This window comes from Ictidomys tridecemlineatus, chromosome 2 (genome assembly GCF_052094955.1).
Source record: "Ictidomys tridecemlineatus isolate mIctTri1 chromosome 2, mIctTri1.hap1, whole genome shotgun sequence".
Lineage (NCBI taxonomy): Eukaryota > Metazoa > Chordata > Mammalia > Rodentia > Sciuridae > Ictidomys > Ictidomys tridecemlineatus.
Window position 1 is genome coordinate 135,802,879 of NC_135478.1, and position 24,085 is coordinate 135,826,963.

The 24,085-nt window shown below is 38.5% G+C and overlaps 1 protein-coding gene across 5 annotated transcripts in view; it reads right to left on the reverse strand.

Annotated features, from left to right (window-relative positions):
• The window catches only part of Sugct (succinyl-CoA:glutarate-CoA transferase), a 679,655-nt gene that overhangs the window by 126,601 nt on the left and 528,969 nt on the right, over window positions 1-24,085 (reverse strand). Inside the window, exon 13 of one of the 5 annotated variants that reach the window (XR_013435050.1) lies at window positions 20,886-21,042. The exons of the other annotated variants lie outside the window; for them this stretch is intronic. The gene's annotated coding sequence lies outside the window, so the exon portion shown is untranslated. The remainder of the gene's footprint in view (window positions 1-20,885; window positions 21,043-24,085) is intronic. 5 annotated transcript variants of the gene reach the window in all.

A 24,085-nucleotide genomic window follows, 5' to 3' on the forward strand; every position in this document is an offset into this window, starting at 1 on the left:
AAATGAAAAGTAGATGCCTACTGATGTCTCTCAATGTGGTCAAAATGCCTCCTTTCCAGAAGGGAGAAGAGAATAGAAGAAAAGGTCAAAGCATAATGGGATAGTAGGATGTAGAGAAGGTGGTGGGACTGGAGATAAATAGAAGGAATAATCCAAACAATTCTAATACAACTGATACTTCCCAGACAAATACTTAGATTAACCGCTGCTAGACACCTACACGTACAGTAGGATTTGCACATGCTACATTAAAATAGAATTATTTCTGCCTTTGTTTTGGTTAAAGCCCAAAGTTAAACATAAGATAACAGGTGGTTATGGTTCTAAACTACCTTTATAGGGCTTACAAGACCATGTTGAAAACTGGTTTTGTAAACCTTAACCCCTACCTCATGGGTGTGAAGTTGTTAGAGTGTGCTGGTATTTTTTTGTAGTAACACCCCTGTCTATGGAGTTGCAGAAGAACTGCTTTCTCCTGACCTCAGGCTTAATAAGGTTGGAAGAATATAAAAAGGAAAAGAATGAAGGCTTATCATATTTAAAGGATTTAGAAAAAACTGAAGAAATGACAACAGGCCAGGTACAGGAGAGGCACTGTCTGAACCAAGGAAAGCCAAGTGTGTCAGTCAGCTTTCTGATACTGTGTCAAAATACCTGAGTGTCAACTTAAAAGGAGGAAAGATTTATTTTGGCCCACTGTCACAGAAATTTCAATCTATGGTCTATTGACCTATTGCTTTTGTGGCAAGGTAGCAGATCATGGCAGGAAATATGTGGTAGAACAAAGCTGTTTACCTCATTGACCAGAAAGTGAAAAAGAGGAAGAAGAGAAGCCAGGGTCCCAATATCCTCTGCAAGGCTCTGCCCCCAATTACCTAACTTTCTTCTACTAGGCTCCACCTCCTAAAAGTTCAATACTTCCAAATAGCATCACCAATGAAGGAAAAAGCCCTTTGGTAATATTTATGACCCAAGTTATAATGCTAAGGGTTTCAAAATAATAAATCTGTGGCAGTATCCTCTGAAGTCCACATATGCTAAGGCTCCCACAAGGAATCCCAGGTTAAGTGACTCTACCCTCCTCTGAGATGCATTCAGAGGCTGAATGTTGAAATGTCTGATTTTACATATTTTTCTGTAAAGGTATTATATAATCGAAAATTCCAATAAATATAAGAAACCAATATATTCCAATGTTATATAGCCAACATTTCTTTACAAATAATAGTTGCGTACACAAACCAAGTTTTCTATTATTCTCATCACTTTTTCTCTACAGAGGCAACTGGTAGTTTTTCTTCCATACTACATTTTGCTTTGGGAGGTTTGTGCAACACCCTACAACAAATTATGTGGAGAAAAAATCAACTTGCATGCAATACATAATGTGAAATATACACTGTTTTCCAGCCCTTCCCTGACGAAACACAGTATGCTTTATTTGGCTAGAAAACCCAGCTGAATCTGTTCTTAAAAATCTCTTGTGGCTAAGAAGAGGTAGCTAATATTTTTTATTATATTTCACCTCCCAGCTTCTCTATTAGTTTTGTCCCTATAACAATTAGCCTGGTTTAAAAGTCACAAGATGGATGTGTATTAATCCTTCCTCTAATTTGAATACTCATTGATTCATCATTTAAAATTCCAATTTACCAGGCAAAGAAGCATAGTCTATTTCATGTAAGGATCGACAAGGTCCAAGTCACTTTCAGTGCCAGCTTTACTGCCTTATGACTAGTCCACCTTGTTCAGTCAGCAGACTTGCTATACATTGGTTTCCTCATGTTTGATATTGGCTTGCTTACAGGGCCACTAGAAGGACTGAATGAGAGCAAAGATATAAACACCTATGACTGACAGTCAGTGCTACCAAAGTGCAGGCCAGCAGTCCTGCTCTGTTCTTATCAAGGCATGAGCCACTCCGAGGAACCCAGAAGCATATTTGACTGGATACTGTGCTCAAAGAGTAGAAAACTACAGCCTCGTTGGGGATATAGAGACACTTTAATAATGATTTCAAAGTTCAAATAAAAGCAGAACTTATAAGACAGTATAAGTTCAAATAAATGGTTCAAAGAGTTGGTGATAAGATTCCCCAGGAGGCAGCAAACTACAAAAGCAGCAGCCAAAGGTTGAGAGAATAGATCTTGATTATGAAATTGGATAGAAAAAGAGGTATAGGCAGTGTTTAATCTGGATGTTGCAAATCAGTGTCTTCATTATAAAATTTCACAACAAAATCCTGATTTTCAGGTTCTCATTTATCCCCAGGACCCGCTGAAGAGGAAATGACCCTCAAGGGGACCACAGTGGTCTCTGCTCGTTTCTTATGGCCTTTGACCTCCACTTAGCAATGCTGCCCGCCCAGCCATGGTAGGCGTTTGGGATTGTTAATATCTGATTTTGAAGTTTTGTTGATCCTATTAAATAGTGACCAGAACCTAAGTAAAATGAACATAAACCGCTTTGGGCCACCACAGAATACTTCCTACTCCTTCCTTCATCTCATCCTGCTGGCAGGGCTACATCTTGTGACACATTGAGGGCTGCAGTCCACACTCCAAACAGAAAAACTGCAGATGAAACTTGAGTTTATTTTAGATGGCATCCTTTCAAATAACAACTCCTGAAGGAAATTTTCTTAAATTAAAATCCCAGAGGATTTAAAAAAAAATTCTAACAATAATAAATGTTCTGATGAGCCCTAGAGCTGATCTTTCAATAAGATGAGCACTTTTTTTGCTAGGTTTTTCCACTCAAATAAAATTATTTAGTTTTAACATCATTTTTTCTCTTTATTCTGGACTAGTTCTTAATGTGATTAGAATTTTTTCTCATCTCCTTCTCTTTAAGCATGATTTTCAACCACCCCCCCCACACACATCCACAAACCCCAATCTCTAAAATCTCCACTTTTATCAGATTTAGAGGAATGAGAATGAAGGAGGAGGAGGGAAGAGGAAATTCTAGCCTTCTAGATAAGGTCTCTGGGGCAAAACATTAAAAGGCTTACTTCCCTTGGTGCCCCTTAATCATCATCTATAAAACAAAGGCTGAGACACTATTATTTCCATAAACTGTGAGATGGATCACAAATAATTTACTCCTAATCTCTGTAGAACAAGAAATTTACAATTGGCTTGTTTCTCTGTAAATAAAAGCAAATTCAAGGTCATGTTTATAGTGCACTCTTGCATGCTACAACTCTTTCGGGAATGGCCCATCTTGTAGCTAACATGAAGAGAGGGTGGGGAGAGATGTGGTCACTTGAGTGAAATGTTGAAGAGAGAAACAATATCTAAGAATTACTTCCTAGGAAGTTTGCTAAGTGTGGTGTAGTGTACACACAAGCTTGCCTCTTCTTCAAGGATGTTTCAGTAGAGATTTATGTTATTTGCAATATCTTTCAAGGTAAGATTTGTGTTCCTTGTTGGAGACCATCTTCTAGGCAATCTTCAGTATGCTATACCCAGTGATTCTCAAAGTTTGTCCTCAAACACTGACCAGCATCAGTAGTGCCTGAGAACTTGTTAGGAGAAATCATTGCACTCTACCTCAGATCTACTATGTTAGAAATTCTGGGGATGGGTGAGGCATCAAGTCACCTCTAAGTGATTCTGATACACACTGAGAACTACTGCTATAACCTAGAGCAAACTACCCTTACTGAGAGACCATCTGTAGCAGAGCCTATAGGCATCTCCCATTCAGATCTCCTTCACTAGCCAGTGTACCTGTCTCCTGGATGCTTTGAGTAATACAGCTGAGGGTTTATGACTGTGTGTCTCTCCAGTGACTTATCCTGTGCTGGCAAAACTGCCTGGGAAGCTGCCTATCTACAATTTCCCAGCCCTCAGGCAGCCAATGAGTGACTAACAAGGTACTTAAGCCTATGCTCCTTGAAGGGCAAGACAGCTTTCCCTGTGACCCTGTGACCCTGTGGATCACAGACTTCACCTCATCCTATATCTTTGTGGATCCTTCTTCTTCCCTATATGGTGTTCCTCTTTCTCTTACAGGTTTCCACAAATGAATACTCCCTCATTATATCTTGTGCTCCTAAATTCTCTTCTCCAGTCTCTTTTAGGGAACCAGACTCAGATTTTATGGTTAGTTGTAATGACTACAAATAATTGCAATGCTTTTCTTAGTGCAACGTCTGGGAATGGTTATTGTATGATATTGAAGAATTCCTAAATATGGGAATACCCTTAGGAGTCTTCTCAGACAACACAGTAAAAACATAGGTGAGGACTAGAAACTCAGATCATCTCTATTGAACCTTAAAGATCTAAAATTTATATCATCATGATTTCTGGACTGTGAATAAGATATATTTATTATACAACTTTATTTGTGTTCAATGGTATGAAGAGAAAAGATAAGAAGTCCCACGATGAGCAGGTATCATGTTGCACAACATAAAATAATTCATCAAACAAATGTTTACTGTGCCCCTAGGTTCCAGGTACTGAGCTTTAGTAGTGAACTCTACAAAGTGCCCTCAGGGAACTTCCATCTTGCTGAGAGAGACAAGCCATATAGATGAATACACATAATCTGATATCAAAGATTATCTATGAGAAATAGATAAACAGGGAAAGGAGAACGAATAAAGCAGGGAAAGGAGAAAAGAGAATGCCAACTAGGAGTGGGAAGATGAGGTGCACATCAAGGAGGTGATTGAGAAACACATGCAGTAAGAACAGTCAGGTCAATAGCTAGAGTGTTCTAGACAGCAGAAGAGCAAGTATAAAGGCCCCAAGGCAGGGTTTTGCATATCCAGATCCCAACATCAAAGGAGCTCAGGTGGCTGATGTGCTTTGAGCAAAGGAGTCAGTAACAGGAGATGAGTTCAGGAGGTCAACAGGGTCCTGACTGTGTAGGGGTTTGTAGGTAACTGTGATGGTGGGATCAGAAGACCTCAGAGAACTCCCTGTGTAGTTCTGGCAAGAGAATTGGGACTACAGATAAACGGATAGTGCAGTAGACTGGGAAAGAGTGAGATGGACACTAAGAGTTTTCAGGGAAGCCCACTGATCCATTCGTGTAAGCTTCAATCCAACAAGAGCTCCAAATGTCCCTGTGGTATGTGCACACACCATGTACTCCATGCAGCTCACCTTCCCTCTTTGCTTTATCATACTCTGGAGCAGGAAGGAAGGACTTATGAAGGCCTAGAGTCTCAGACACCTCCATTAAGGTAGGTACAGGGCATCATTAAAAGACATGGTACCCAGGAAGGGTTTCGGCGCTGGTGCCTGACACGGACATTAGTACTAGTATGTTTCATGAAACATCTCCCTGCTTCCTATGGCTTTATATGGAAACATGGGGAGCTGGGAATAGTCACTGAGACCACTTTCTGTTCTCTGAAGCCACAGAGCTAAGAATATTTTTTCATTTTATTTTATTCAATATTTATAAATGTGTTGTTAAATAATACATAAAGGAAGGTATTTCATGTGATCTATGCTAAAAACTAAAAATCTTCAGTTTTGCTCCCAATAAAATCTTCCATTAGTTGCTAAACTTTGATTGTCAGTATATTTTTATATGCATCATCAAAAAGGTTTCAATTATCATTTCTAACACAAGCAAGTTTTAACATAGGAAGTCAATTCTTTGGTAAGGAACAAAAAACCCACCCAAATTTACTTAAAATAGCATTTAAGACTTAAACCAATAGAGATTCCTAACACTCCTTTTCTAAGTGGAAGTCATTTTTTCCATTTGTGAGTTTCCTGATGTTGGTGGTTGTGGTCTATGTGCCTGTGTTCAGGTGGTTAGGGAAAGTGGGTTACGGGAAGAATGAAGGCACTGGTTTTAAAATTAAACCTGAATCTTTCACATGCCTTAAGGATTATGTCCAAAAGAAATTGCTTTCCTTGAGACCAAAGATACTATTCTCACCACTCAAATGCAAAGGCCCAGAAGTCTATTTATACACTCTTCATGATTTGTTTCCCAGATTTAGCTTTCTACAATCACTTCCTTCAGGGAAACACATACTTTTCCTCCCGTGCAGCCCAATTTCCTGTAGAAATGCCTCTTTAGGAAACAATCATCATAGCATTGTTCTTGGGTTTTTGGTAACAACTGGGAAATGCAAAACCTGCATATACACGCATACCAAACACCTTCCCAAACAAAGCAAGGATGAAGCAAGGAAAGGTGAGTGAAGAAATGTTCTCCATTTCCCAAACTGATTCTCCTTTATATTTATTTCTTTGCTTATTTATTTATTTATGATCAAATAATACTTTTTATAAAATTTTCTTAACTTATTCTGGGATTTCAAATATAAAGTTTATATTTAAAAATGTATCCATTTGCCTGTTTATTTAAATACTAGCTCTGATAGCATTTTCTTAGCTCATTGTTGAGATTTCCAATATAGACCTCTCATTTGAAGCCACGTTCTTATTTTAGTGTTAGGCTTAAATTCATGTAATCTGAATCACTATTAGAGTTTGGATCAAATAGTTCTACCCTAGGCCATTATAGGATACCCAGGGCTGCTGTTGGAACAATGCCAACACAAAGATATTCTTGTGTCCCAAGGGTGAGGGAGGGTGGATGATGAGGGAGAGTTGCTCTCTATTTACCTGAACTGTGTCATGATTTCTGGTCTCATGGGGATTCCCTAGAGGAGCAGAACTACTCATCCTGAGTTAAGTGAGGGTGTCCTAGGCTGTGCTCATAAGACAAGGAGAATGAGGACATCTAGATTATAACCCTTCACTTCCTAAAAGCTAGCTAGAGAACATCTGGCAATGCTTTGGTCTCCTCCAGATTAGGACCCCACAACATCTCTAATGATGGCTGCTCCTGAAGTGGTGTTGTGACCAAGGCTGATTGCCCCTATGCCAGGGGAACCTCCAGAAAGCTTCTGTCTGGACACCACTGCCACCTGAAGGAACCACTGCTATGTGAGATGCTAACCAGGGAGGAAAGAACATGTTTCCACTCACTGATCATCAACTCAGGGCTTCAATGTCCCAGTGAACACATTCCTTTAACTCTTATCATGCTGTCTTTTCAAGAAGAAATAACAAATGCCATTATGGTTCAAGGTACATATTAACATAATTAAAAGTATTCTTAATATGGAATAAAGAAAATATTATTAGAAATAATTATGATCATAGAAGTACTAGACAAAGAGGAGCACTTCCTAGGCTATATATTTAAAGATATTACTTAAGTTAATCCTCATAAAAATCAGTCTCTGAAGCAGATATATTTTTTCTCATTTTATGGATGAGGAAACCAAAGTTGAAGAAAAGGAAATTAATAAAAATGAAGAAACCTGGAGTTTCTTGGCTCTGGACTCAAAAATCTGCTCCAGTCCCTCTGAGGGTCTAAGATATCTTGCTAGGGACGGGGACACCACGAGTGCAGCAGATGAAACAGTCTCTCCTAAGGTTCCAAAGAGACCCAAGGATAAATGCTAAGGGCAAAGGCAACGATTTCACATCAGCAGCACAGTTAAGTGGTCCAAGACCATGCTTTAAGCTCCATCATTCTTGACGGCATAAAAAGCAAATCCCATTTCTGCCATGACTCAAATTTTAAGAGGCAAACTAGTTGGCTGGAAGAAGCAATGACTTTGAGATCTGAAACATCTGGGTTTTGTACAGTGCAGTGCTGAGACAAAAGGGCTGAGTTTCTAATTAGTGTCAAAATAGTGATTTGTAAAACAAATGGTACTGAGAAAATTGGAAATCAGAAAATATACTCCCCACTTCTCAATAACATCAAAATACATTCCAGATGAACCAACCAAATTTGAATAAAAATGAAAGCATAAAGAAAATCTCTGTGGTGATGGAACAATTCTGTATCACAAATATAGCAGTCATTATATAGATCTATATATGATAAAATGACATACACACACATTGCACCAACTCTTCAGTGTCAGTTTTATGACTTTGATATTGTACTATAAGTGTATAAAATGTAACCATTGGGGGAAACTGGGTGAGGAGTACAAAGGCCTTCTCCACAATTTTCCCAAATTCCTATGAACCAATAATTATCTCAAAAAGTCAAAATAAAGTTTAAATGAAAGCATAACAGAAATAGAATAGAACAAAACTGAATAGCTGAACTTGGTGTGGGCAAGCAGGAATCTTTTAAAAAATATTTATAAATGTAACCACAGAAATGGAAAACTTCTGAATGTTCAAAATTACAAAGTTAAAAGGCAAATGTTTGTATGGTTTCAGCATAGCTGACAAATGAAGTTATGTGGTTCTTAATATGTCATTCACAGTGACTGAGAGTGTGGGATCAGGGGTCAGACTGCTTTTTGTGAAATCATGACTCCACTACTTGACACCTGGGTGGTTTTGAGAAAGTTGACCTTGCTAAGCATCAGTCTTACCATCTGTGAAGTGGGAATAATAGTGGTGCTTTCCTCAAAGTTTTGTTGCTGTACACTAAATGAGTTCATACAATGTAAAGTCTTTAGAGCAGTATCTGGAACCTGGTGTTGGATTATTTGTTGTCATTATAATCATTACAATTCAATACAAAAAAGAGGAAAACTTCTATGATGCCAGATTCTCATTCAGTAACTTGCTGGAACAAACTCATTGTTGATAAATCAAGACAAATTTCCCTGTGCTGAGCTGTAATATATCTTCCTACTGAGTCAGACCTGGCCATTTATCCTGACAGCTGATGATCTATGTTATGTTGAATGACCTCTACCCTTGTACTCACTACTAGCTGGAATTCTTTGCTCCTTTCAACACTCCTGCCTCCATGGCTGTTCACCCCCCACCTCCATCTTAATCTGGTACTTCTAGTCCACTGTAATTAGGCAATGGGATATTCATAGGAGCCCTCCAGTGTTGTCATCTGATGCTCCCATAATTACTCCTATTAATCTTCACAGTATCCTCATGGAGTCAATTTCCCTATCACCACTTGGAGATGTAGAGAAGAAAATTCATCGAAGTCAATGACTTGTCCAAAACCACTTCAACTAGCAAGTAGTAGCATGTAATCCCCAAACCATTGTTTTGGGTTTTGTTGTTGTTGTTGTTGTTGTTTGTTTGTTGCTTTTTTATTTTTTATTTTTAGTTAAAAACCTGGACTGGATATTTCCAATATGATGGGAATCCCTCTAGCCACATCATGTCTAAACTAAGAGCTTTCCAATAAGCATCTGTGGGTTTCCAAGTTATCTAGAATGAGCTTCTGGACAGTCTTATTTACTTTTGTAGGCTTTACTTTTTTCTTCCTAATTCTCATCAGTGTTATAAAAAGGATTACTCACTCTAGACATCTCCTCTTGACAAGCCAGATGCTCCTATACTTAGGAGCCACACTTTATGCATGAGCACACATTTCTTTCCTGTGTCCCCTTGGTTGTTTTAAAGCTGTCTCCCCACACAGACTGGCAGTACATAGAACACAAAGGACCAGGTACTGTTATGATCTGGTATCCACTCACAAAAATTAACACAATGGTCTATAACTTCTGATCCTTGGCCCCCAAATTTAGAACAATGCATGGAAAAGACAGAGATAGTCCATATTTCTGTTTGAGAAGCTTTTGTGTATATGCCAACCTTTGATCACCTAGGATTACAAGTATGGAAACCTGAATATCAGTTACTCTGTTAAGAAGAAAGAGGAACCAACATATGGTGTGACTTTGGGCAAGTGATTAACTGAACTTTTCCATGTTGTGAAAGGAGTTTATTACTTTTCAGGAAACCTACTTTAGAAGATAGCTCTTGCAATCCTTCCAGTCTCCAAAGCAATTTGAGTATGTATATAAAGGATACTTTGCAGGAGAAAAGGACTCAAAAACCACATTCTGAGGGTATACTATGGGTCAATGCAGAGCTTTTCCTGTGCTGAACTTTCCAGGGAAAACCTTTTCAAAAGAACCATGGTCAAAGAAGCCCTGGCAAAAACTTCCACCTACAAAAAAGACAGGTTGACACATGTACATATAGACATTTATTCTCTTGCACGCATACACATGCAGAATACATATTTCTCTCATTATAATATTCTACATGGATATCATTAGATGCTTTCCCTTGGAATAAGAAAGACAGCAGCAATGTTACAATGGCTCTGTTAATATGTAAAAATAGAACCAGAAAATTCTTACACACCAAGTGAGTTTATTTGAGAGTAGTATAGTTCTTCACTGTAAGAGTTCCATGTTTAGCTCTGCTTTATAGGTAAGTGCCCCAGAGGATAAGAAACTAGCCCAGGAAATGCATTTCAGTGATCTTTTATTGAGCTGGAAATCCCACACTGGTGCTTACAGGGTATTAGCTAAGAACACCTTGTTACACTGTTCTCTCAACCCTGAAAACATGGAGCAGACCTGTGTTGATGGATCACTGTGAAACTGAAAGTAGCTTTACAAAGTAGGCTGACCTCTAAAGCAGAGAGGTTTAAAGTGAGGTGGACTCAATGCCTTTAAAATACACATAAATCTAACGTACCGATACCATATGCTTAAAACGTCATTGCTGAGCACACAGGGGAGGAACAGGCAGACAGATGCCCCTAGTTCCAGAAGCTGAGAAGGTAATTTGTGGCTCTTGGAGGTAATGAATAATGATTTAACTTGGGTTTCTTGACTTTGATGTTTTCTACAGAAAAAAATCACATAAAAATGTGTATTTTCCACTCTATTATTTCTATAATCTGAAACAGTGCCAAGTTTCTTTCACATTAAGAGAAATAATCTCAAAAGAGTAAAAGGTTAAAAACTGGATTTTAAATTTTTTCTGAACTTGTTCTAGCAGCTTGCTTGCCCATCCAGTACAAATAGTAAGATATAAAGGAAGTCTGATCGCTGATAATTACCTCTCTCTCACCAGCTAAATAATCTGAGGAGGGCCTGGCTGCCTTCTGTTCACTGGCCCTAGGCAGAAGGCTCAGGTTTTAGGTTCTTTGAGCGTTATTTTTGGAAACTAGTTTTTGGCTGGATTTACAGAAAGGGCTAATGACAACGGGAGAGTTGCATCCTGTGATGATGTAACCCAGGTGGATCACACACAACAGCTTCACCTTGGTGTGTGTATGTCAGCAAAGGGTTGTAACCATGGCCCAGGAATAACCCAGGGACTCCACACCTGAGGTCAAGTTTTTAGAACATACCTCCTCTTAGCTCACTGTCTGGCTCTGGGCCACAAGTAAACTTCTTCCACAACTCAGCTTCTCCGATGGGAAGGAGGAAGAAGCTCCCACATACATACTTCACAGAGCTTTTTAATGAAGTTTAAAACAAACCAGGAGGGCAGAGCATGTTATAGCTTTAGAACTTTAGAAGTTCTCAACAGTGAAAATAATACACTGGCTAATGAGAGAAAGCTTTGTAGGAAGGAGATCTGGAAATTTACCTCCTATCAGTGCCCCAGGGGCTGTGAACTTTGAAAAGACTCTTTAATCATGATGTAGTTTTCTATTTCATAAAAAAAAATGCCCTATCATTTCCCAGATGATCATATGGAAAACACTATGTATATGTCCAGTATATAATCAGTTGGTTGGAACACCTGCTTTTCAAAAGACTGGTAGCAGATATCTCTGAAAAGAACAAGGTTGCTCCCAGGAGCTGCCAGACTGCCCTGCGGATGCCAACTTTGAGCCCTTAGGCCACACAGTGTTGGACACAAGAGGCCATCAGTAGCCCATGGGCCTCTGAACACTGGTATGGCAAATGAGCTCAGCTCCTAAAATGGCTGCTGTGGCTGAGATAGGGGTGCCCTGCCGCATTCACTTCCTAAGGACAAATTCAGCCAAAGCCACATTAAAAGACAGTTGCTTAATATTGGCAGAGCTTTTCAGAAGGCACCATATGAAGGTGCGTGGGAGGAGGAGGAGTGGGTATCAGTGTCATAAAATGACGAAGCCTAACTAACACAAGTTTCCTGTTCTCACATTCCTCATCTCTGATGAGGTGGGAGCCTGCCTCAGAGGCCTGGGGCTTTCCTGAAGAAACTATAAATGGAAAGAATGATAAAGGGTTTCAGCAGGACCACTACCAGCCCAAACAAGGAAGAGGAGAGACAGACAGCCCCTCCCAACCCCAATCCTGGCTTATGATTTTCCCTCTGGGTTTGCTACAGGAAGCTACTTAGATGTGAGGTTTGGTTTTGTTCCTGGGTGGCTCTTTTCTCCTCAGCAAGCAACTGTGGGTCACGTGTAATCTCTTCATGTTCTCACAGTAGACATTTAAGAAGTGGAACAAGATGCAGTGGCTTCTTTGGCACCACACACCTCCTAATGGTCTCAAAGGAAATACACTACCTGCTCAGCAAGTACCTTTGCTCTCTCAATTCTGGCTGCCTGAAGTCAAGATTCCAACAGTAGTAGCCAATGCCTACATGTAAAGCCAATATAGGTTTCTTTCATTTGATTTCCAGGACAAGGGAAAGTCATACAGCATTCCCTCTGACTTTGGTCACTTTTTTTTATTCATAAGAAAATGGAAATAATTAATTTGAAAGCAGAATAAATGGAAAATTGTTCAAAATACTCAGACAGTGTTATTGGCCTATTTTCTTCAGCTTTCCAAATTACTCAAATAGCTGTATATTGGGGCTGTTTCCCATTATGAATACCTTAAATAGATTCAATGCTTAGGTCTCTCATTCTATGATCACTTAAATCCTATAATACATAATTCCATTTGAACAAGGCCTGAATGGATCAATCTCTTAGAGACAAGCTCAATCCTCTTGAAGGCTTTAAGATCTTGCAGTCCTAGGACAGGACTGAAGATATGAGGCCTGCCTACTTAGCTAATATACACTACACTGTAATTTCAAACCCAGGGTAGAAGGCAGTTTTCAGAGGGGTTCCAGGCATCTCCAGGGTCTCAGGAATTGTATTTGACTCATGAAATTTAGAATTCTCCACCCACACTTATCAATGTCATCTTCTTCCTCATTGTCCTTGTTCTAACCTTCTCTCTAAATCAAGAGACACATGCAGCTGCCTATAGCAATCACAGATTTCTCTAACAAAGCAAATTCTAATGCAAAGGGGGAAAATGTTTGAGTAAGGATCAGAGTTTGAGATTCAGGGGCTAAATCAAATAGCCTCAATTCTAATTCTGATTCTGCCAATAATTAAATAAGTAACAACAGTTGAACTAAACCTTTTATATGTTTTAAGTTAACATCAAGTAACTCATTGACCTTTACAACATAACTCTGAGGCTTCACCCTGTTTTACAAATGAGAAATCCAACTCCAAGGTCTGTATAACTTGGCAAAAGTCAATTGCTACTTTGGAAGAGCTGTTTCCACATGCAGCCTTCTCACTCAGTGTCTACCACCATGTAGCCTGAGCTCTTTTACCCCAGGTTCTCATCCAGTCTAAGCTGTACGCACATACCCACTCGCTATCTACCCTCTGCACCCCTTAGCAAGCCTGTCTCATCACACCGTGAGCTATCATCATGAGCATTCATATATTTATCTTAGAGCTCCTAAAAGTCAGAAACCTTGCTGGGAACAAGCAACATGGAAAACCCATCTTTGATGACCTAAGGTCCACAGCACAGCATCTTGAATATAGGATGTGCACTGTAAATGTTTGGCAAATTGAACTGAATTGAATTAATGCATTATGAAATTGTAAGCCAGCTGGATTATGTGCCTCCCCTACCCTGTAACTTCTTATTTGGAACCCAACTACCATCAATCAAAACCTATTTCTAGATCTTTCAAGCACAAAAACTGCCTGATCAATAGAAACTTAAATGTTCCTCATCACAGTAGATAGGGTACAAACTTGATGTGGCTCAAATATCAGACACAGCATGAAAGACTGGAATGATTGGGAAAGTCAAGGCTTTTCCAGAAGGCCAGAAATCACATTTGGAACTCGGCACCTGAGCCTATACCAAAATCACAGGCATCCACAGTCACCCACCTTGTTGCTTCTCATCCATCACTTGAAAAGTATGAGTCATAAACTATTGGAAGTATTTTTAACTTGCTGATTATTTGGATAGTAAAATGTAATGCTTCAACTCTAACTGAATACTAAGCCCAATCTTAGCAACCAATTAGACAAAATTGACTTTGAAATCAGACTAAAAGTCCAAGAGAAAGAGAGTAAGATATTTAAGAAGATTATGCTGATATTCTGATATATATAACTTGAAGCATTTGTGAACTCACCACAATAAATAATGGAGGGTAGTCACTTCCACCTCTGGGATGCTTACCACTCAGGGAGCCTCCCTGTGAGGGAGACAACATCCTGAACTCCCTTTCAGCCCTAAGTTTCCACACAGTAAAGCATCTACATTCCATCCTTGAAGATTTCTAAAACTCAGCTCCCTCCTCCCACCAGCCTGTGTCATTTTGGTTTATATTTTGAAGAACTGTGTTCTGCCCCTCCTACTTTCTCCTACCTCCTCCTGCCTAATCCTTCTATCAGTCTGGCTTCCTGCCACCTGGCCCTGAGATATTCAACTGCATTGTGCAGATTACATGGACACCACCTGTACTTCCCTGATTGCCTTTACACTACTGGCATCCCTGCACCATGGAAGCCATGCCAACCTGGGCTTCCATCCCTCTGGCTCTTCCATCATCTCCAGGACTTGTTTGTACTCTTTTTGCCTGGAAAGCCCACCTTGGCAATTCCCATGTTTCATTCAAGACTCAGTTCATGTAACCAAGGAAGTCCTTACTGACTCTAGCAGGCAGGAACAGAATCCCTTCCTCTCTGTTATCTAAAAATCTTGGACATTTGTCAAGCACAGCATGCATGGCATCAAATAGTAATCCCGTTAACTTCTCTGCCTTGTGTTCCCAGAGGAACAAGGCACATTGTGAGTACTGAGGGGAAAAAAACATCTTGGTGGACTGACTAATTGAAAGAATGAGCAGAAAGATGCAGTGAGGGTCATCACCTGAGGACACTAAGAAGAGACATTTCTATCAGACTGCACAACCCAAACCTGCTGGGTTAAATGAAACTGAACCATAGTCTTCCCATCTTGACCAATTTGTGCTCACCCAGCCATTATTTATCGATCATCTACTAGTACACACATTTTAGTTGTGGAAAACAAAACTAGTGGAAACAAAGCCAGATAATTCAACAGTTTAGAGGAATCTAGATGCCAAAGGGGCAATAGGCTTATAGACAGAAGAGCCATAGAGTTCTAACTTGAAAGATCAACCTCTCTTTGTAGGAAAGATAGGAAGAAATGAACCACTTGAGTTTGTAATCAGTTGAATTTTGAGTCAGATTTTAAATGATGAGTAAATGAATATTCACTTTTTTGAGACTTTTAGCTCTGCTTGTGTGTGTGTGTGTGTGTGTGTGTGTATGTTTGTGTTGGATATCTGCTACTACTATGCACAAAATACTGTGTTGTGAATATTTATGCAAATGTTGATTACACACTATAATCAAGAGCTCTCCTTGGTTACTTTCTGCTAACATAATGTCCTTCTGCATGTCTCTTAAGATTTCAGTTGTTCTTGGGATGACAGTTGTTTTAACATTCCACAGACCCTGGTTTTCTGTCCCTGGACTGCTTACTCTCCTGAGTCCTGTTAATCTCTCATGTTTATTATCATTTTTTCAGCTGCAGTCATTGTGAACAGTAGTGTGTTTTCCCCCATGGTAATAAATATTCATGTATTTATGAAGTAATGGGGAAAATGTTGCTGAGCATGAAAGAGTCATGTCAACAAGAGGGAATGAAACAGCATTAAAATCTATTAATATTCTCACACCTTCCTCACTGCTCACTTACTTCAGAGGAAAGAAGCCGAAACTTGGAGTTTGGAGGTTTTGATAATGACTACAGGATGGGCAGGAAAACAAAGACACATCTGGCTAGTCATGACTCTGGGTGTCATGTCTATTTCACAACAGCACATGGGTGAGAAACACTTTGGTGTTTTTTTCACATTATTTATTTATTCCTTGGAGACTGGGATTGTCTCCTTACCCCAAACATAAGACACAGCCTGGACCATGATGCCTCAAGTTGCTGTCTGCTCTTCCCTGTTAAGAAATGAGGATCACCTGCAATGGGGACTATGAGTCAGAACAAATACCTATAGTCAGAGCTCAGACCTCCACGCACAAGCATCTACTGTCTCAGAAGCAGCTACTATGAGAACACAGGTATCAGTTTCCTTTCCCATGATGCCTGTCTGATAGGTGTCTAAGGATTAATGCAAGTTAGTTCTGAAGTGCTTTGAAATATGAACAGAGTTGCAGGACATGAAAGCATGCAAGTGTACACACACCATCTAAATGGAAAATATTCACTAGGCATATGCTATTAGACAGGAAAGGGAAGAAGAAAAGGATGGTTGGAGGGGGTGGTGGCACAGGTACTTAGTAGGTAAACATTTGTAGTCAGAAATGCTTTGTCATTCTCATTGTACCACTTAGGAACTTAGGAAAGCTACTTATCCTCTCCAGCTCTCAATTTCATCATCTCTTTAATGCTGTAGTTCTTACCAGAGAAATTCCCATTCCCTACCCCTGCAGGAACATTTGACAAGTGTGGAGACATTTTTGATGGGGGAAGTAGAGGCCCTATGGCATCTAGTGAGTCAAAGAACCCTAATAAGCATCATATAATGCATAGCAGCCCGAAAAGAAAAAAATATCCTTAGCCCAAAATATCAACAGTGGTAAGGTTGAAAAAATCCTGTATAAATGGAATAATAGCAGTTGCACCTGCCTCAAAAAGTTCTTGGGGAAGATAGAATTAAAGGAGACAAGAGTATTACAATTATATCAATATTTGTTATTACTATTATCATTCAAATCCATTATCATTTTTGAAAAAGATATTGGAATTTTGCTCAATTAGTGAAGAAAAAAGTAAACTAACATTTGTTAAAGCCTATTGTGTGCCAAGGACTGAGTTCTAAATGCTTTATGTAACTCACTATGTATAACAACACAATAGTCTTAATTCAATTTCTGAGGTTAATTCAAGACACCTCTTTACCAAGATGAGTCCGTTTCAATATCTTTGTGCAAAAGAAAAACACATTTATTATGATGTTGAAAAGAATAGCTAGACTACTGAAATGGGACTTAGCAGGGCTATGAAACAGATAAAGTTATTACTCTCTTATTTTCTTATCATTTCCCTTCTTCCTGCTCACTTAAGAAGTCCTTTCATTGTCCCGCTGAGCTGAGTTATATACATCTACTGTCCATCCCCCACTCCCACCCCTAAAACTCAGCCTCTAGAACTTTCTTTCTATCATCACCATTAGGAACCCTTGGCTTTGTTAGAAGCCCACCAAAAACCCTGTGTATCCCTACAGATCACACGCTAATTTTTCAAAAAATATGGTTCAGTGCTTAGGGTGGAAAATATTAATAAAATAAAAAATTAAAATGGCAGAAAGCTAAGATTCTTAAGGCAAATCTGTAATTGATCATTTTGGGTACAAGTAGCATTTCAGTATCCCTCAGCAAGACCCCATAAGTGCTCATTCTGAACAAAGATTGACCTCATAAAACAAAGGGGACAGTCAGCATAAATGTGTCTACTCTCCAAGCCAAAGCCATTAGAATTGACCAGGTGAATGAATGGAACTGGGCTATCAAATCACCCGAAACATCTTTAGGCATCTGGTCTGAGCTTGTGAACCAAGGTGATAATCTGATCTCAAAAAGTATAGAGCCATTTCTTAGGCAATATCTTCTAAAATGAGAGACCTGGCTGCTGATGCCAAGAATTGTTTTATATCTTCTTTGACTTGTTTGTTTTATGGGACCAAAAGAAGACAAAGTCACATCCTTCTCATGAACTTAAGCAAGGGCATGGCTCTCTTACCAGACCAGTGAGAACAATGCAGAAATTGTTCACTACGAATGTGAATCATTTTCAGACAAACCCCAGAAAATCTGGGATAAGTTAGGTGGAATAGAGATAGATGACAGTATGTGGAAAACTTTATTTATGAATGTTAATAAAATTTCTATTGCAAAGGAAATACTAGAGACAAAATTGAAAAGCCCTACATTGAGAATGAAGCTTATTCCAGGCTGACGCTGAGATGCAAACAGGCTGAGGACCAATTCATTAAGTGCCAAGTTCAAAAGAGGGATGGCAGGCTGGAGCTCAGCTGGATAAGTTCCCTCCTCAGGGTTTTGCCAAGAGCCTGATCACACACTTTGCAGCCCATCATAGATATGTTAGGGCAGACCTGACATCCTTGTTGAACTTTCTCCATGTCAGCTTTTTGTAAGATGGAAACAAATCAGTCGATTTTGGACCCAAGGCAATCTTCCTCATTCACACTTGGTGCCTTTGACAGAAACTTTCAAAATGGAAAAGGAAAATGGAAGCCAGTCAAAATCAAGACTAAGTTTTACAACATCTGGAGATCCCTTTTAAGGACAATGGCTGATAAAACCAGAATGGGCTTGAACTTATGTGCAAATACGCTCTAAGAAATATCCAGATATGTGTGGGGGTTTATACAGTAGATACTGACATCTTTAATTTGTTTGAGCTGTGAGAACGTTTTCCAAAAGTATGGTGAGAACATGGTAGGAAAATGTGTTTGTGAGGGCAGAAGAATGAAATTGTTTGAAAACAGCAGTTTAAAGGAGTGGCTCCCTTAGAACATGCCCAGGTCACGGAAACAGTAAATATTTTAATTTTATTTATGTAACTGAATTGGAGAAGAAGTGACTATCAAAGTGTTGGTGAGGTAAGATTAGGTTTCAAAATTTTAATATTGAGCAATGTACTGAACAGCTGGTTCAAAGAAAAGCCAGGATTTCTCCACTAGATAATCTTTATTCCAGCCAATGTGCCCAAGTGTTTCACACTCGTTCAGGGCAGCACAGCAGGGTAGCCAAACAGTGTGACATCTGAAGCCCAAAACTCTGGTTCAAATCCCAGTTGTGATACTAATTGTGAGATTTAGAGAAACCTGCTCTGGCCCTAATGTCTCTGGCTCTCAGGTTTCTCATCTGTTAAATGGAGTAAATCATATTATATGTACCTTGTAAGTTATTATTTGAGAAATTAAATGAGTGAATGCATGTGAAGCACTTAGAAAGAACAGTCCTGCTACATAGTTGGTGTTCCATCAATTTTAGCTCTTCTCCTCCTCTGATTTCATATTCCCACAGACCCTCTGAAGTGAGTACTATCCATCACTTTCATCTCACAAATGAGGAAATTGAGGATTTCCTAGGCAAATTAACATATTCATGTTCACATAGCTCTTAAATAGTGGAGCCACCTTGAAACAACCTCTATCACAGGACAAAACCTGAGCTGGCAACCACATACTATGTAATGTATTGGGGGGAAAATGACTGTTTTTAAAGAGAAGGATCAGTCTTCCATCATAATGGGAATAAAGGCAGCATCGAGGAGATTAGGAATGCATTGAGTCCAAGATGTAGTTCTGAATGTCCTTCCAGGGGCATCTACAAGTTCCTTTCTCTCCCCAAATTGCATATAGGAGGAGTAAGGTGCCATGATCTCAACAATGGCCCCTACTAACCCAATCAAACTCTTTGGCCTCAATTCAATCAGACTGCTTTGCTAACTAAGGGCAATATATGTGTATCTAGTTGAGCATCTCACTGAAAGAATCTTACTGACCTGTAGTCCATTTCAGCCAATTTAGAGGTTAAAGAAAGGAGGTCTGGCAGACTCTTGCAGAATTTTAAAATAATGTTTAGTGTTGGTTGTCTGACCATTTTCTGTGTTTAGTTTTCTCCTGGAAATTTCTTTCCTCTACCTTTATCCCTGACCCAAAGCCAGGCTCTATGACCAGTGCAAGTGTCCACTGAAGCAGCACATTCTCACCTTCAACACATTTTATAGCTCTGTCTCATGCAAATTCTTCTGTGGGGAGACTCTCATTCTCTTAATATGCATTATAAGGGGCTCTTTGCATTTTTAATGATAAAAGTCCATAAAATCAAGACTTTCAAGCTTCTGAATATTTGCTTTTATTGTTCTCATTCCCTAAACCTTAAATACCTTCTTCTTTCTCCTACTCTACACCCTTGTCTTTGTTCCCTTCTCCTTGCAAACCTATACCCTTTCTCTGAGGGGAAGATCTTTCCTGTGGTTTTCCTTGACCACATGAACAGCTGCGTTTCCTGCAAGACAAAATTGCTAACTTGTCTGCACACCTCATTTCTCATAGTACTTAGAAAAGACCACTATTTAAGCACTATATGTATTGTATCATAACCGTTTTGAGTACCTAGCCTTGTCTTAAGATGCTCAAGACATACTCAGCAGGGTTTATTGAGACACACTATTAAAGGGTGACAAGGATAGATAAGGCAAAAGTGCTATAATGAGAAAGAGCATCGTTTTTAATATTGGAGAGATCTAGGGCCAAATTCTGGCTCTCCTATCTCCTATGGCAAAAGTTCCATGAACTTCTATTTCTCCATATATGGAATAGACAGTATAGTTCTAAGAATTAACTTAAAAAGTTACAAATATTTTTGCTACATGGTTAACATTTAACAAATTTTTGTATCTCTTTTGAATTTGTCCACTTTCTCTTCTCTTTATATTCTTCCTCCCTTAAGTCTCATATCTTTTCTATTCCTAGTATAGAGGAAAAAATACTTGTTAAAAGATTGGGTAAGGGGGAATTACAATAACATTTTATGCAAGTCTATTCAAAAAGACCCTAAGAAGGGGAGATGTCCAATTGACTAAAACACTTTGAATGTAGGATGGCCCCAGTATGGAGATGAACATACCACTCTTAAGATAAGACTATAATAATTTCTATCTCCACTGACAAAGTCATTGCAGACACTGAGTGGATACGGCAGGCTATCTTAGGTTGGCTCCATTAAAGTTCTGATACATCGAAAGCTGACTCCACACTCACCAGAACGCTGGACCTGTCTTCTGGAGAAATTTAGCCATTGTGCTGATTTCGATTCTTTGTAGATCCCTATGGCTATGATATCTCATGTTCAGTAAGTAGAATGGCTTCTGATTTTAGTTCAGCTCTGAAGAGATAAACCTCTGGTCTTGTTGCAGTCCTAGAGACAAAGCAACAGCAATAATAAAAAAATATCTTGTGTAAATTAATCACTTAATTTTCTGGAGCTACCAGTCTCATGTATATTTCAGCTTAGTTTAAGACAATTTGGATTGATCTTCGGTGCAAAAGCCATTTCTTGCTTCTTCACAGAGAAAGCCATATCACCCAGGACTTCATCCAGCTTCATATGCTTACTTGTTCCTGTAGACTCCATCTCTATTCTTTGAGATCCTCAGTTCTCCCATAGTATAGAGCCCCAACATCAGTTTTTTTTCTAAGTACTCCTTCCCTGCTCCAGAGGAAAAATCATAAAGCCAAATGCAAATGCCCAAGTCTTGATGGGTTTTGAGCTCTAGAGGAGAAGAACTCATCAGGTCTGTCAGCACCTTTCAATCACATTCTTCATGTCTTCCCAAGGTTCAGTTTATGTATTTATGTGGATGAAGTGTTCTCTCCCCCTGCCCTCTCTTGCTAGACCATTAACATGATTTACAGCAAGACCTATGCAAATGTAGTCTTTCAATAATTAATATATTAAGCATAATGTACATATTAACATAATTAATATATTAGGCAATGATTAACTTCATTAGGTAAGGGGGAGGGAAAGTCAGTGCTTCAGAAAGATAATATTTGATTTATAGAGCACATCTAAAGGTGACTGGAGTGAAAGTATAATTCAAATTTTAAAACCTTTTCTGGTTTTAAAATGTCTTTTGAATAGAAGTCAACTCTTCACAAAAGCGTTCTCATTCATAACTAAGATGATACTGTAAATGCCAACTTTAAAGAGAGCCTTCAGGCAACAGTTGCAGACAACCAAGTTGTGCCCATTATGTTTACCATCTTGGCCCATGTCCCAAACGACACATGTTTTGGCATCCTTTCTTGATTCAACAATAATGGCTCAAACATGAAAATTTTCTTTTTGTTGCTATTCCAAATGCATAGAAGGAGAAACCCATTTGTCTAAATATGAACTTTAAATTCTTTCTACTATGGTGACCATAAGCATCAATCTTCAGAAAGTAAAAGTGAAATATTAATTTTCCTTTCTGTTGGAGCACTTTATGCTTCTGACATGAGGAATAGATCCTATTAAGTTGTAATTTACAGTGGCTACTTATTGCTTAAATGTGGAAAATCCACATGGGTAAATCATGGGAATTAAGGAAGAGAGTACCCTGAGTAAACTAATATGTGCAGCTAATCCACATGATTCATTCTATATCCCCACCCTCTGACTATCCACCCTCCAATCCTTTTACCCCACTCCCTGCCACTCCATTAAATGAGAAATACCTAGCAGAGTTTGGCTGCTACAAGAATTTGAGTACAAATGAACTGACTTGGTCTGTTTAGAAAAAATGAGATTTTTACTATTATTTTTTATCATTAGTACCAGAATTTCATCTATAATTCTCTGTCTTTATTATATAACACCTTTTACACTGTGTCAAGTAAAGAACTACAGGTCAGGGGAAATTTTTGTCTTTATGGAAGGTCAGTTGTTGCAGAGATGTTCTGCCTGAAATCCATGGGGATTGCTCTTCATTAAGGTTGCTAAATACTCTCATTGGGAAATTATTCATGATAACCTAATCTTCTTTTCCCTAAAAAATGACATTCTCAACAAGCTACACTCCTCAATTCTTTGAAATCTAAGAAAGTTTGACTTTAGATATAAAAATATATTCTTGTTACTTCATTTCCCCAAAACCTGGGGGCTCATTTCTTGCTATACCCAAACCTTCTCTAAAACAAGGAGAAATCCGGTCTGGCCAAGTCTGTTTTTGTTTTTTTGTTTTGTTTCGTTTTCCGTTTATTTGACAGTATGCAAAGGAGTAAACACAAACAGAAAAATGCAGAACAGTGTGAACTGGAACATATAATGGTCTGTAGCTTTTTGAGCATGCCTTTCTTAAAACAGACTTTCAAAAACAGACTTTTAAAGTGGGGTCTTTGTCTCATAGAATTAAAAAATATTTCTCTTTTTCCTTCTTTCATTGATAAGATATTACTACGAATCAATGTATAAAACTCATTCCACCATCCTTCAAGCTGACTTTGCATAACTCCATTTCATTTCAGATTCAGACCTGATAAGTTTATTCCCTCTAAACTATCTGGTAAAACACAAATACAGAATTTGAATACTTCCTTATACCTACAAATATGCTTATTTTAACTTAATTTAGTAATTTCTACCATGTGCTTATATAAATTGCTTTTTCTTACTCAAAGAAAATAAAATTTCATTATAGGAAATTTGGAAAAGGGAGAAAAATTTTAAAAGGGAAAATATTAGCTATAATCTCATTCTGAAACACAATGGCATTAACATTTGAATATATTTGCTTGCAGGTTTTTTTATTTTTCATATACATTTTAATATAATTTTTGGCAAAAGTGTGCTAGAAATGTTGTATCTTAAAATCTCCTTTTAAATATTATATACATTTTAATGGTCTAGTAATAGCCTATACTTTAAATATAAATGCTTCTGTGCTTTTGGTATTGTTTTCAATTTTTTATTATTACAAATATAATTTCAAGACAAATAGAAGTATTCCTGTGACTATTTCAGAGACTGGGAACAAGACTTTAGCTGTGATTTTTTTTTTTTTTTTTGGTGCAAATTTGAACTCAGACATAAAATGTCTAGAGAGTGTTGAAACATCTCACTTCAAAACTCTGGTAACAGAGAGACACTCTTTTGACCCTGCAGATCCATAAATTTTGGTAAGAAAGAAAGTGGATCTCTAATAGCACACATTGAAACATAGCAGGAACAAAAATGTTGAGCCTGCACACAAGAGTACCAAGATCTTTGTTTATCATAGAATCAATGTCTACTTTTCATAGCATTAAGAATCCTATTAAGTCTTTACATTTATATAACAACTTTCTGGTCAAGTCTTAACATCCTAAATGTTCATTAAACACTGTTGAAAGACAAATAGCTCCACATTACCAAACTTCCTGAATGATAAGTAAGTTTATAGATATAAGAATTCTGGGACCACATTTCCAAATAAACA